At 38.4% G+C, this 15907-nt stretch overlaps 2 pseudogenes; both read right to left on the bottom strand.

Annotated features, from left to right (window-relative positions):
- Positions 1-260: 260 nt before the first annotated feature.
- On the bottom strand, positions 261-4955 carry LOC113878831 (annotated as a pseudogene).
- Positions 4956-12766: 7811 nt separating this feature from the next.
- On the bottom strand, positions 12767-13713 carry LOC113878863 (annotated as a pseudogene).
- Between the last annotated feature and the right edge of the window lie 2194 nt (positions 13714-15907).

Here is a 15907-nt window from a genome sequence, read left to right as displayed (position 1 = left end):
TATCTCTCTTCTCATTCAAAATTACATTAGGTGAGAAAACATTTTGGTGTTGACTAATTTTCTGATGGTCTCCTTCATATCATTATTTCTAAGGCTGTAGATAGGAGATTTAGCATGGGGATCACTACTGTGAAAAGCACAGTGGCTACTTTGATGAAGAGCCATGAGCTTCTGGAGTTGGGTACCCAGTAGAGAAGAAGGATGACCCCATGGAAAATGGTGATGGCAGTCAGGTGGGAGGCACAGGTGGAATAGGCTTTTCAGAGTCCACCGGCTGAAGGCATCTTGATGATGTGACAATTATGAAAATATAGGAGGCGAGAATAATCAGGAGGTGACACACCTCATTGAGAGTAGAAATGATAAAACATGTCATCTGACTGAAGTAAGAGTCAGAGCAAGAGGCAGAGCCGATTGCAGAATGCTCACAGCCAAAGTGATGTATGACGTTAGAACCATACAAGGACAGCTCCAAAAGAGAACATGTGATTGTCAAGGACCACGTTCCACCCCATGTGTAGGTTCCAGTGACCAGGAGGCTGCAGAGCTTAAGAGACACAGCAACTGTGTAGAGCAGGGGGTTACAAACAGCCACAAACTGGTCATAGGCCATCACCGCTAACATGAACATCTCCGTAATCACAAGTGTGCAACCAAAGAAGAACTGCAGCGTGCAACCCATGTAGGAGATAGTCCTTGTGTCCACAACCAAGATCTGTAAGAGTTTGGGTGTGGTTATAGAAGAGTAACAAAAATCAAGAAAGGAGAGATGGCTGAGAAAGAATTACATGGGGGTGTGAAGTTTGGGACTAATTCTGATGGTCACAATCACACCCAGGTTCTCCACCACAGAGACTGTATAGACAGTGAAGAAGACCAAGAATAGGGGCACCTGGAGCTGTGGGTATTCTGAGAAGACTGAGAGGATGAAGGTGATTCTGATTTCTCTCATCCATCACTATGGTTTCTGCCAGAGAAAACCAGAGTTCACCCTAAGCAACCAGACATGACAGAAATAGAGGGTACTTTTTTTTCCCCCAGCCTGGACAGGGGACTGGTCTGCAGTGGTGAAGTCTGGGATTTCCCAGGAATACGAATAAGACAGGTGGAGCCCAAATGGTATACTGTGTGTCTACAGGTGTGGAGCATGCAAGTCAGCTTCTGATGGAGAGGCAAGGAGAGGATGGACTGGGAAGAGCTGAGTGTCACGGTGACTCAGAATATGTCCTTGTTTGAATTTCTCCCAGCTCTGTCTCCCTTTTCTCCACATGGAGAATTCCTTTCTTTAGCTTCATTTAATTGAACTTGTTGATTACGCTTGCAAATTCTTGTTTGTTCAGGCCATTCTAACTGCTCAAGATGTCCTGTTTTTCTCTCACTTTTCCTTAGTGCTCTCCGATCAGAGAGAGGCTTCCCAGGTAGTGTGGTGGTAAAGAATCCTCCTGATAGTGCAGGAGATGCAAGGGACATGAGTTCAATCCCTGGGTCAGGAATATCCCCAGGAGAAAGAACTGGCAACCCACTCCAGGATCCTTGCTGCTGAAATCTGATGACAGAGGAACCTGGAGGGCTATAGGCCATGGAGTCGCTAGTCACACAACTGAGAGATCCAGCACCCACCTCATCAGAGAAGCCTCAGGTTTACGTTCCCTTAATGATTTCACCAACTGGCCAAACCTTGTAAAAAGTCACATATTGTATCTCCTAGAGAATATGAATGATGTCTTGTTAACATTCTAGACTCTTTAATCAAGTCAAATTTAACTTGCCTTCAAATTTAACCTCAGTCACTTATTAATATGTCTCTGACAAGTTAAGCTCTCTGAAACCTTACCTATAGAATATAATTTATTATAAGAATTTGTTTTTTACTACACAATTATGTATAAAATATAACTTAAATTAGTGAATTATTTTCTAAAACATTTAAGACTTTAATTTTACATGTAATAAATGCCCCCCCCCCCCCCCCCCCCCCCCCCCCCCGCCCCACACCACCACCAAATTTAGTTTAGAATACTGGAGTGGGTAGCCATTCCCTTCTCCAGGGGATCTTCCCAACCCAGGGATTGGACCCAGGTCTCCCACATTACAGGCAGATTCTTTACCAGCTGAGTCACAAGGGAAGACCAGAAATACTTGAGTGGGTAGCCTATCCCTTCTCCAGCAGACCTTCCCGACCCAGGAATCGAACTGGGGTCCCATGCATTGCAGGCGGATTCTTTACCAGCTGAGCTATCAGGGAAGTCCAACTTTAATTATTTTCTAAAACATTTAAGACTTTAATTTCACATGTAATAAATGGCCCCCACCAAATTTAGTTTCTTCTCTTGTATTTCTAATGCTGTTTTTCATGTTTACTTTCAGTTTGAAATATTTGACCTCAAAATATTCTACAATGTAGCACTGCCTATAATTTTACGAAGTCTGAAATGGTGCAAATAGTGACTAAGAAGTATAAAAAAATGCATACACGGAGGAAATCTTTTTCTTACTTAATTATTTTCTAATGTTTCCTTCTTAGATGTACATTTTCATTAATGTCTCAAGCCATCAAGGCATGAGCTTTGTTTTGTCCATTTTTCCCTGTCCTTGTCTGTATCTCTATGATTTCTTTTCCATCCAAGGTTAAGGCTGTGAAAAATGTAATTAGGGCAAAATGAACATATTCTTCAAAATACACTCCCATCTTAATTGCTAGCTACCACCCATCTACTCAGCAGCTATCTTTATTTAGCCTACCTACAGCCATCCTTCAGGACTAATTTTCATTCAATCTTAATTTAAAATCATGCTCAAACGCTTCAGTTCAGTTCAGTTCAGTCGCTCAGTCGTGTCCGACTCTTTGTGACCCCATGAATTGCACATGCCAGGCCTCCCTGTCCATCACCAACTCCTGGAGTTCACCCAGATTCACGTCCATTGAGTCAGTGATGCCATCCAGCCATCTCATCCTCTGTCATCCCTTTCTCCTCCTGCCCCCTATCCCTCCCAGCATCACAGTCTTTTCCAATGAGTCAACTCTTCGCATGAGGTGGCCAAAGTACTGGAGTTTCAGCTTTAGCATCATTCCTTCCAAAGAAATCCCAGGGCTGATCTCCTTCAGAATGGACTGATTGGATCTCCTTGCAGTCCAAGGGACTCTCAAGAGTCTTCTCCAACACCACAGTTCAAAAGCATCAATTCTTCGGTGCTCAGCCTTCTTCACAATCCAACTCTCACATCCATACATGACCACAGGGAAAACCATAGCCTTGACTAGATGAACTTTTGTTGGCAAAGTAATGTCTCTGCTTTTGAATGTGCTATCTAGGTTGGTCATAACTTTCCTTCCAAGGAGTAGGAGTCTTTTAATTTCATGGCTGCAGTCACCATCTGCAGTGATTCTGGAGCCCAAAAAATAAAGTCTGACACTGTTTCCACTGTTTCCCCATCTATTTCCCATGAAGTGATGGGACCAGATGCCATGATCTTCATTTTCTGAATGTTGAGCTTTAAGCCAACTTTTTCACTCTCCACTTTCACCTTCATCAAGAGGCTTTTGAGTTCCTCTTCACTTTCTGCCATAAGGGTGGTATCATCTGCATATCTGAGGTTATTGATATTTCTCCTGGCAATCTTGATTCCAGCTTGTGTTTCTTCCAGTCCAGCGTTTCTCATGATGTACACTGCATATAAGTTAAATAAGCAGGGTGACAATATACAGCCTTGACGTACTCCTTTTCCTATTTGGAACCAGTCTGTTGTTCCATGTCCAGTTCTAACTGTTGCCTCCTGACCTGCATACAAATTTCTCAAGAAGTAGATCAGGTGGTCTGGTATTCCCATCTCTTTCAGAGTTTTCCACAGTTTATTGTGATCCACACAGTCAAAGGCTGTGGTAGAGTCAATAAAGCAGAAATAGATGTTTTTCCGGAATTCTCTTGCTGTTTCCATGATCCAGCAGATGTTGGCAATTTGATCTCTGGTTCCTCTGCCTTTTCTAAAACCAGCTTGAACATCAGGAAGTTCACGGTTCACATATTGCTAAAGCCTGGCTTGGAGAATTTTGAGCATTACTTTACTAGCGTGTGAGATGAGTGCAATTGTGCAGTCGTTTGAGCATTCTTTGGCATTGCCTTTCTTTGGGATTGGAATGAAAACTGAACTTTTCCAGTCCTGTGGCCACTGCTGAGTTTTCCAAATTCGCTGGCATATTGAGTGCAGCACTTTCACAGCATCATCTTTCAAGGTTTGGAATAGCTCAACTGGAATTCTATCACCTCCACTAGCTTTGTTCATAGTGATTTTTCTAAGGCCCACTTGACTTCACATTCCAGGATGTCTGGCTCTAGGTCAGTGATCACACCATCGTGATTATCTGGGGCATGAAGATCTTTTTTGTATAGTTCTTCTGTGTATTCTTGCCATCTCCTCTTAATATCTTCTGCTTCTTTAGGTCCCTACCATTTCTGTCCTTTATCGAGCCCATCTTTGCATGAAATGTTCTTTTGGTATCTCTGATTTTCTTGAAGAGATCTCTAGTCTTTCCCATTCTGTTGTTTTCCTCTATTTCTTTGCATTGATTGCTGAGGAAGGCTTTCTTATCTCTTTTTGCTATTCTTTGGAACTCTGCATTCAGATGCTTATATCTTTCCTTTTCTCCTTTGTTTTTCACTTCCATATTCATAATCATCTCCATACAAATTACCTGCAAACTGAACGCTTCTGTCTGGATTTCTGTGATCTCTAAAAGAACTAAACTACCAATGCAGCAGACATAAGAGACACGGGTTCTACCCCTGGGTTGGGAAAATCCCCTGGAAGTGTGTATGTATTCTTGCTTGGACAATCCCATGGACAGAGGAGCCTGGTGGGCTATAGGGTTGTTTATAAAGAGTCAGAAAGGACTGAAGCGACTTGGCATGCACAGTATCACTGCATTACCTAGATTGCTTGATAGCTACTTCTTTCATTTTACTCACTGCAGGAATTTTTATTTTTGTGCACAAAATACACACATTTTGGTATATAAAAGCATAATTACCTTTTAATATCAAATACCAGGCAACATATTTCAGACTACTTTGGGGTTTAATTCAGAACTCAAATTTGCTGTACTGCTCCAACTTGCTTTCACCTGAATGATTTGAAACTCAAAAAAATTAATGCAAAGTCTGGCATATTTCTTTACAGCTTTATAGATTTCTTTTTAATATTTCCCTAATTTTTAAATTATTTTTAATTGAAAACAAATACTACTACTTGAATGCCCACCAAGGACATCATTCAGCTATATAAGCAAAGTTCAAAACTAAATGCATCCCATAGATATAAGAAATAAGTTCAATATCTTGTATTCTTACCCTTTAATGAATTAAATGAGTACCATTTCATTGCTACTGGGGTTGCATAGGTGCTTCTCTGCCAGAATTATTGTTAATTTCAGAATTTCCCACATCACAATGAAAGTAAATTACTTAAACAACTCACCAGAAGCCATATAGTCTTTATAGACTGATTTACTGAAGACTTCTTTAATTTAAATAAGAATCTTGAAAAGTATTTAACAAAAATACGTACATTTAATTAAAATTGTTGTAATAAGAGTATTGTAACCTCTTCCAAAGTATATTTCAGTAAAGTCATCAAGAAAATTACATTTTTTTCCTCATTAAAAAATAGAGACACTCTTAAGGGTAAGCGATACTTGTAAACTAAACTTAGGGGTCATGCTGTATATTTACGTCTACCTGAGTGACCTGGGGATTCACACCCCAGAGAATTTTGATTGGGGTGTTTTCCATGAGCTACAAACAAGACAATTTAAAGAAAATCCCTTATTCCTCATTTAAAATATAACTTATTTTAAATCATTAAATCATATAGGAAGCTTGAGCATGTTTATCTTCTCATCTTAGAAAAATAGCACTAGCAATCAACCTGTTTATATTTATCATGGAAGACATGAATTCCAAAATTCAGAAAGAGAAAATCACAATTAGTGTCCAATAGACCAAGCATAGTGTTGTTCCCATAGACCAAGCATAGTGTTATGTTTATTTCAGTCTTTCCTCTAAGTTTTCTTATTTGAACATCTATATTTGCAAAAACACACATTCAATATCACACTGAATAGAAATATGATATTATGGGATTTGCAGTTATTATTGTATCCCAGTGTTTCCCTGTATTATTAAAACTTGTTGAATATACATTTTTTGATAATGCAGTTGATAGGTTTGCTGAATTATGTGGTATGTTGCTGCTGCTAAGTCACTACAGTCTTGTCCGACTCTGTGTGACCCCATAGATGGCAGCCCACCAGGCTCCCCCGTCCCTGGGATTCTCCAGGCAAGAGCACTGAAGTGGGTTGCCATTTCCTTCTCCAATGCATGAAAGTGAAAAGTGAAAGGGAAGTCGCTCAGTCGTGTCCGACTCTTAGCGACCCCATGGACTGCAGCCCACCAGGCTCCTCTGTCCATGGAATTTGCCAGGCAAGAGTACTGGAGTGGGGTGCCATTGCCTTCTGGTCTATTTCATCATCATAAACTGCTGCAGATTCACTGGCTTGAAAAATACTCATTTATTAATTCACAATTTTGTATGCCCGAAGTTAGGCACAATACAGCTGGTCCCTCTTTTCAAGTTATCACAAGGCTGAAATCAAAGTGTCATCAAGTTTCTCATCTAGAAATTGGTTCTCTTCCAAGCTCATTCATGTTGTTGGAATAATGCAGTTCCTTGAAGTTGTGGGAATAAGGTCTTGTTTCCTTGACATCTGTTTTGGGGTTATTCACAGTTCCTAGAATCCACTTCTAGGTATCTGCTTTGTTTTCTCTGCTCAAGTCACTCTCACACTTCAAATCTCTCAACACCCTCTTATAATTCACACATCTCTTTAAAGAGGGATTCAAGTGTTTTTAACAAATCATCGGATTACATGAGACTCACCAATCAGGATAGTCTTTCTTTTCTCATGATCAACTGATTTAAAACTAGTTATAATTTAAAAGTATTTGCCAGCAGCTCCCAGATTAATGTGTAATTGAATGGCTAGTTGAAGATATGTGTGCACCAAATGGTGGGGAATCTTAAGGACTAGTTTAGACTTCTACTTGTCACTCATGAGGTCAACATCTTTGTAATCTTTCCATTTATCCCTCATTCTATTTAAAATAGCACCTACTTGCTTGAATGTTTTACTTAAGAGAAGAAACTTGATGATTTGTGATTCCATTATAAGAAGATAAGAAAGCAAACATAGTTTTTAATCTCACAATAAATAGAAGGAGGAAAAGATGAGAATGGTGATCGAAAATAGAAAATGGACAGTGAAATAGAAATAAGGGATTGAGCAAAACTAAAATTCTGATGTTTAAAATGATACATAAAATCAATCTTCTGATAGATAAATTGATTAAAAATAACATCATAACACAATTGCTACTCAAGAAGAAAAATGGAACTTCATTACAGATGCTGTCAATGAAGAAAAAATAGAGAGTATTATGTAGAAGTTTCTTCCAAAAAATTTGACTACTTAGTTGATGTAGAAAAATCATTTGAACCATACAAATAAACTTACCAAAGATGAAATACAAAATATGAATAGCCTCTATCTTCTTATGAAATTGAATTTTCAGTTAAAAATCTTCCCACAAAGAGAACCCCAGGTCCATACTATTAAATGGTAAATTCTGTCAAGCATTTAAGTAACAAATAGCACCAAAAAAACATGGATATTTGAATAAACAGAGCAATAAGAGATATATGCAACACTTTTTCTTCATCCCATTAATATAGCTCATACTCAAACTGGAGGCATTGGGATTTGAATTCAGTCAGTCTGGCCTCAGAATTTGTGCTCTTAGATAAAAAGTTATGTCTTTTGATTGCAGCTAGGCCATAAAGATTCTTAAAGGATAAGCTTATGATCATGGGTTTTATAGTCTCACAATTGGGAAGGTTTTAGTTGAAAGAAGGACTTGATTAGGATTTTGCTCCAGGAGGATGATTGAGACAGGAAGGGGAGGAGGGGCTAGAGGAGGAAATAAGACTGGAAATGTTATTTAAACTTGATGCTGTTACTATCTTGCCTATACCTTGTGTGAAACATGTACTTAGGATTGTGTTTATTTGTATGTGACAGCGTTCTAATTCCCAAACATCCATGTACATAAGAATATTCCAAGAGGCTTGTTTAAAATGAACATTCCTGGGTTTCTCTGCCAAATATCCGTGAGTTCAACTGATTTCGCAGGTGATTCTGACAGAGGTTCTAAGAAACCTCTATGATAGAAACCAAAGATTTCTGGATTTTATTTTCAGCTACAAATATCTGGAACCCAGCGCTGTGCAAGTACAATGATAGAATTCTTTGGCCTGCTTCCTGACCTTCGGAAGCTCAGGATTTGGTTGAAGAGGCAAAGACAATTCAATCAACAAAGTGCAAAACCTGAAAATGATTAATTAGTTTAGAATGTGTGAATCATAACTCTATAGTTTAAAAACTGATAGCTGACATGCGGGTTACTGGCAACCATCAGTATATATATATTATTTTGTCCCCAGTAAAAAATGTATTTCTCAAGGAAGCAAAAATTGTAAATGAAGGTACAAAGTTTATTTTTAGAGACATAGCACAACAAGTGGGAGAGCAGGCAGAGAAACTGTTTAGTTAAGATCGAAGCAAGGCAGAGAGGCACACCAGGAAAGAAAGGGTGTGGGTGCCCCCTACAGTGAGGAGGAGCCACCACCAATATTTCTGATCATTTTCTGAGTTTTGGGACATCTCTGGTGTTTCACGGGTTTCCCTGGTGGTTCAGAGGTAAAGAATCCATCTGACAGGCAGAGGACACATGTTTTATCCCTGGATCAGGAAGATCCCCTGGAGAAGGAAATGGCAATCCACCCCAGTATTCTTGCCTGGAGAATCCCATGGATAGAGGGGTTGTAAAAGAGATATGACTTAGTAACTAACCAACAACCATCAACAACAAAACCAGACAAAGATGTTGCAAAAAAAAAAAAAAAAAAAAGATCAAGATAACTAATGTACTTCATTACAGAAATACTGAATAAAATATTAGAAAATAAAATACCACAGTATATGATAAGAAAATAAATAATGACGCGAGGGGGGAGGGGAGGAACCAAAACAATTACCTGTATAGCAGCAAACAAGATATATAAGAAAATTCCTTCAATCTGATAAAGATCATCCACAAAAGTACCTCTAGCTAGCATTATGTTTAATGTAAAAGCAGAAAACAGAAAAGAAATCCTACATAAAGTAAAATAACTTGATTTTCTCCTAACCCTGTGTATAAAAACAACCAAAAAACTAATGTCCTCAACCACTTTTATTCAACATCTTATTTTAACTTTTTGCTGAATAAGGAAAGAAAATTATAATTACTGGAAAGTAGAAAGTAAAACTGTCTTTATTTGCCAGCTAGATTCTGTATATAGAAAGTTCTAAGGAATCTGCAACCAAAATATGAAAAAATAATAACAGAATGCAGTACTGGTGCATAAATGAGTATATATAAAAACATCAATTGCATCATTGTATTCTAATGGTGAGCAAATAGAAATGACTTTTTAAAGTATAATTTGCAAGACTTATTCATGCACGCATGTATGTGTGTGTGTTAGTCTCTCAGTCGTGTCCAACTCTTGTGACCCCATGGCCTGTAGCCCACCAGGCTCCTCTGTCCATGGAATTCTCCAGTCAAGAATACTGAAGTGGGTCGCCATTTCCTTCTCCAGGGCATCTTCCCGACCCAGGGATCGAACGCAGGTCTCCTGCAAGCATAAAGATTAGAAATAAACTATTGATAGCTAAGCTGTAATCCCTGAATACCTTAATTACACCAAAGGCAAGCTATTTCTAGTATTCATGGTCAGCAGGCCATATTTTTCACAATGATAGCCTATTTCTGACATTCCATACTCTAACAAGAAAGTGAAAGTGTTAACCACTCAGTCATGCCTGATTCTTTGGGACCCCATGGACTGTAGTCCGCCAGGCTCCTCTGTCCATGGAATTCTCCAGGCAAGACTGCTGTAATGGCTGACCGTTCCCTTCTCCAGGGAGTCTTCCCAATCTAGGGACTGAACCCAGGTCTCCTGCCTTGCAGGTGGATTCTTTACCATTTGAGCCACCCACACTCTTATCAGGAAGAGGTTACTTTCTATTCAACACATGGATACTAGAAATATTTGTCACAGCCATCAAGGAAATATGAACTTTTCAATTAAAACTCTAGGGGACTGCCTTTGGATTTGTACATTCTTGGGGAGATGTAGGTTTAAATATATACATAGTATTACAGCCAAAGTATTTTAAAATTAATCACAGTAATTTCAGTAGTTAATATGAGGATTACTTAAAGTTTCTTATAGCTAATAACAATTTTATTAAATGTGAGTTGAGAAAAGTCATCCATTCAGAATGGAATGAGTTTTGTATTTAACCAAATTATTTTTCTAGAACTGTAAATTGCAAGAATGATATACCTTCCCTTTTGCTTTAATATGCTGATTTGTGGTTATTAATTCATGACTGTTAAACCACTTTTCAGTTTCTGGAATAAAACCCAGTGTGTTAATATTCTGTCTTGAATATTCATTATATAACCTCATGAGAAAGATTGATCTATAAATTTAGTTCTTATAATAGCTTTGTTTGAATTGTTAAAAACTCAGTGAATATAATGCATTATTAAGTATCCTCTCAATCTGTTTTCTAGAAAGATTTGTGCATGATTGACAATATTTCTTAAATGTTTCGAGAAATTCACCAACATAATAAACAGGGCATAGGATTTCTTTGTTAGGAAGTTTTTGAAAACAAATTCCATTACTTTGGGCTTCCCCAGTGACTCAGTGGTAAAGAATTCACCTGCAATACAGAAGACACAGGAGACGGGGGTTCGATCCTGGGTCAGGAATATCTCTTGGAGAAGAGCATGGCCACCGATTCCAGTATTCTTGCCAGGAAAATCTCACGGACAGAGAAGCCTGGCAGGCTAAAGTCCATGGGGTCACAAAGAGTCAGACATGACCAAGCACACACAGATATTCATTACTTCAATAGATAAGACTTTACCTAGATTTTCTATTTTTATTGTATAAGATTAATGCTATGTTTTTTCAAGGAAGGTGTTTATTTCACTAAGATTTATAATCTCTTAATAATGATTCTTCACAATATATTCTTATCGGCCATGCCTGTAGAATTTTACCTATGCCAATTTTTCCCCCTAACAGTAAAGAAAGAGATAAAGTTTGGATTATTTTTAACTCAGTATGTCAACTCAATATATAACATGCCTTTGTTGTCTCTCTTTTCCCTCAGAAACCGAATCAATCATAGTAATGATAATGAGAAATGAATCAAATGGCAAAGTCACATCAATAAAAACAATGGTGGGATTTCCCTGGTGGCCCAGGGGTTAAGATTCTTTGCTTCCACTGCTGGGAGCACAGGCTTTATCCCTGGTTGGGAAGCTAAGATCTCACATGCTGTGCAGCACAGCCAAAAATAAAAATAAATACGTTAAAACAATGGTAAAATAAAAACCAGCTAATATGATCTTATCATTACGAAGGAGTATAGATGACTGAAGCAGAGAGGGCATGGCTACAGCCAAGCATGCTTGAACATGCAGAGCTGAAGAACAGGTGACGTACATTTTAGAGCCCCTAAGAGTCTCAGGGTTTAAAAGAATGAACAAAATAAATACTGAAGTCTGTATGAAAATGAAATGGTCAAGGATAAACAGGATCCACTTACAGGGAAGAAAAGATGTCAGAGGTTGCTCTAATGGATAATGAGATTTACTTCAAAGTTATAAAGAATATGTGGTAATGGCAGATACTTCAAAGGGATATAAGAAAGACATTAAACTGAATGAGGTAGATTCATGATTAGGTCCAGTTATTCAAAAACATCTCTGTTAATCTATTATAATTTTTTCATACTTCATTATTGATAAAGAGCATTTCTTCTTCTTTGGATTATGAATGCAAACCTGAGACATGAACGAGTATATATGTCAGAAGAAGAGAAAATAGAGAAGTTCTTAACTTGGGCTTTATCACTGGGTAATCATTATATCTCCTTAGAAATACATTTAACTTTTTCTCAGTATTCAGTATCATCTTAAACACCTTTTATTGAACTATATTATACTGGTATTCAAAAAATTAGTGATGCATACAGAGACTAGATATTATTTTCAGGATCTTCTTGCTTAAAATCAGGTAATATTTTCATAATGCAAACTCAAAAGTCCTCATTTTACCTGGAGTAAAATAAAATTTTGAGAAAAGCTAAAAGTTGCATTTTATAGAACTGAATCAAAAGTTAGTTATGAGAACCTGAGTGCAAATTTAACCCTAACCCTAACCTTAACCCTGACACTAAACAGAGTCATCATCTGTGTTTGCATCAGTGTTACAAATCACAGCATAAACTGTAGCATAAGGAGTGAGTCTCTAACAATATATATCTTTTCATCACTCTGACTTCCATAATGTATTATTTCTATATTAACTCAGAAATAATTGTAGCTCATCCTGACCATCAAAAAAATGTAAAATGCAACATACAATTTATTTGAAACATAATCATATATTTATTTAAAATAAAGGTAAACTAGCATCAGAAATACGTAAGAAAATTATTAGGCATAATATGAACATAAACATATTTATTTGGGTTATACACAGCTTGACTTTAATTCAAGTGGTTTTTCAGTCCTATTGGACTTCTGAATTATATTGAGGGAGAAAGCAGTTTCATGGTTATCAAACTCCTGACTGTCTCTTTCACACCTTTATTCCTAAGGCTATAGATAAGGGGGTTCAGCATAGGAATCATGACAGTAAAAAACACAGTGGCTACTCTGACGAGGAGCCATGAGCTTTTGGAGTTGGGTACACAATGAAGGAACAGAACAGTCCCATGGAAAACGGTGATGGCGGTCAGGTGGGAGGCACAGGTGGAGACGGCTTTTCGGAGTCCAGCAGCTGAAGGCATCTTGATGATCGTGACAACTGTGAAAACGTAGGAGGTGAAGATAATCAGGAGGCTACACACACCTCATTGAGTGTAGAAATGAAACACGTCAGTTGACTGAAATGGGTGTCAGAACAGGAAGCAGAGATGATGGCAGAATACTCACAGCCAAAGTGATGTATGGCATAGAACGGCAGAAGGACAGCTCCAAAAGAGGACATGTATTGTCAAGGAACACATTCCACCCCACGTGTAAGTCCCAGCAACCAGGAGGCTGCAGAGCTTAGGAGACACAGCAGCTGTGTAGAGCAGGGGTTACAAACAGCCACAAACTGGTCATAGGCTGTCGCTGCTAGTATGGACATCTCTGTAATCACAAATGCACAGCCAAAGAAAAACTGTGCCATGCATCCTTTGAAAGAGATAACTCTGTCTTCTAGTACCAAGATATCTAGGAGTTTGGGTGTAAATACACTGGAAGAACAAATATCCAAAAAGGATAGATGGCTAAGAAAAAAGTACATGGGTATGTGGAGTTTGAGACTTGTCCTTATGAACACTATTACACCAAGGTTCCCTACCAGAGTGACTGTGTAAATGGTCAAGAACACCAGGAAAAGGGGTGCCAGGAGGTGCGGGTATTCTGAGAAGCCCAAGAGGATGAACATGATCACAGAGCTCTGATTTCCTTCACTCAGAACCATGGATCTTGATTTAAAAGATAAAAATAAAGAAGAATTAAAATTGAGCAATGAAACACGAGAAGGTGGAGTGAAAGAAGCTCAAGATTGCTCGACCTAAGCTAGTGAAGCAGTGTGATCAGTGTACACCCAGGAATGTTCTGAAGTGTCAGGCTGAAGTCTTTGCTTGACAACTTGAGTAAATTTGATTATGGGAAATTAGCTTTATCCTTTAGAACTTCAGTTTCTTTATCTGGAAAATAAGAAAGAATAGTATTTATCAGTAGTGGTATTATATATAAATGATTCCTGAATGAGTATAATGCTTAGAGTACTAAATATCCCCAAAATAGAATATAATTATATGAGATCACAGGCTACATAGAAGGAAATTAAAAAAAGAAAAAAACTAAACAAATCATTGATTGGGTTATGGTAGTCATATGATAACAGCAGAATTGGCCTGGGAAAGATTAAACATTTTTAACACATAAAGAAAAATGTAATAGTAAATTTCTCTGGGGTTAAACATATAACTGCACATGCACGATGGTCCTGGGACTAATAAAAGTAGAATTTAGCCTGTATATTGCTGTTTTCAGTTCATATAGGTCTCCTCTGCCAAAAATCTTCTGGATTCCATATCCCTCAGATCAGAGTGAAAGGATGATCCTAGGTTAAATCAACTCACCAAATGCCAGATATCTTTGGAGTATTGCTATGATGGATTCCTTGCTAACACTAATATGCTGCATACACATTTTGTATCAAAACTGAAATTTTTGTTTAAGTGTTTCCAGTCCTTTAATCAGAAAGTTGATGATTCTTGCAAAATATAGTTAATAATTATAGCAAGAAATATAATCTGTTATTTTTGCAACAGTCAAGACATTGCAGAACGAACATGTCTTTGAGCAATAGGCAGACTTAGAAATTATACTTCATGATGGTGTTTTAATTTGTTTTATATCTAACTACTTAACCCTAGGGACTCAAACCTTGAAGAATTCTTACAGAGTTTATTGTCATGAGCTATAGACAGAATAACTAAAGGAAAATTCCTCTTCTGTAATTTACAGTATGATTTCTTTTGTCATTGACCTATTGCTGATGCTTTTAAAAATAATTCACCTCCATACGGAGGCTGTGTTTGTGCATGCTAAGTCGCTTCAGTCGTGTTGGACTCTTTGTGACCCCATGGACTGTAGCCCACCAAGTTCCTTTGTCCATGGGATTCGCCAGGCAAGAATACTGGAGCAGGTTGCCATGCTCTCCTCCAGGGGATGTTCCTGACTCAGGAATTGAACCCCTGTCTCTTTATGTCTCCTGCATTGGCAGGAGGGTTCTTTACCACTAGTGCCACCTAGCAAGATCATACAGAGGCTATACTTCTTAAAATCATGAAAAATTACATTAGTATATTTTCCAATGAACCTAACCCAAATTATGGCTGATACAATGTGCTTTTTAGTCTTACATATCTCTACATATATTGATATGGAAACACACTTAACATTACACTGCACAAAACACACAACATTATACTATACATATTTTTGCATTTAGCCAGTTAGGCTAATCATGCCCTGAGTATGAGTACCATCAGCTATGGGTTGGTAGAGTGGATATTGATTAGGTGTCATGATCCTAGCTTGGACAGCAAGGAGATCCAACCAGTCCATCCTAAAGGAAATGAGTCCTGAGTATTCATTGGAAGGACTGATGCTGAAGCTGAAGCTCCAATATTTTGGCTAACTGATGCAAAGAACTGACTCATTGGAAAAGAGCCTGAAGTAGGGAAAGATTGAAGGCAGGAGGAGAAGGGGCCAACAGAGGATGAGGTGGTTGAGTGGCATCACTGACTTCGTGGACATGAGTTTGAGTAAGCTCCGGAAGTTGGTGATGGACAGAGAAGTCTGGCATTCTGCAGCCCATGGGGTCACAAAGAGGCAGACATGACTGAGCAACTGAACTGACTGACTGATTGATGATACTGCTGATCAGTTCAGTCGCTCAGTCATGTCCGACTCTTTGTGACCCCATGAATTGCAGGATGCCAGGCCTCCCTGTCTGTTGGGAAGCGTAGTGCAAAATAGCCGTAAAAGGAGAAAGTCCTTGGGAAAATGGTGAAGGGCCAGAAGTACGCGGCTTTGCACTACGGATAGAAAGACATCTCCTGCCTTTGGTTATGCTCGGCGCCAAGAGTTAATAATAAATA

The sequence above is a fragment of the Bos indicus x Bos taurus genome, chromosome 20, assembly GCF_003369695.1.
Source record: "Bos indicus x Bos taurus breed Angus x Brahman F1 hybrid chromosome 20, Bos_hybrid_MaternalHap_v2.0, whole genome shotgun sequence".
In the NCBI taxonomy this organism is placed as follows: domain Eukaryota; kingdom Metazoa; phylum Chordata; class Mammalia; order Artiodactyla; family Bovidae; genus Bos; species Bos indicus x Bos taurus.
Note: the sequence above shows the minus strand (reverse complement) of the source record. Positions and strands in the feature narration are given on the sequence as shown.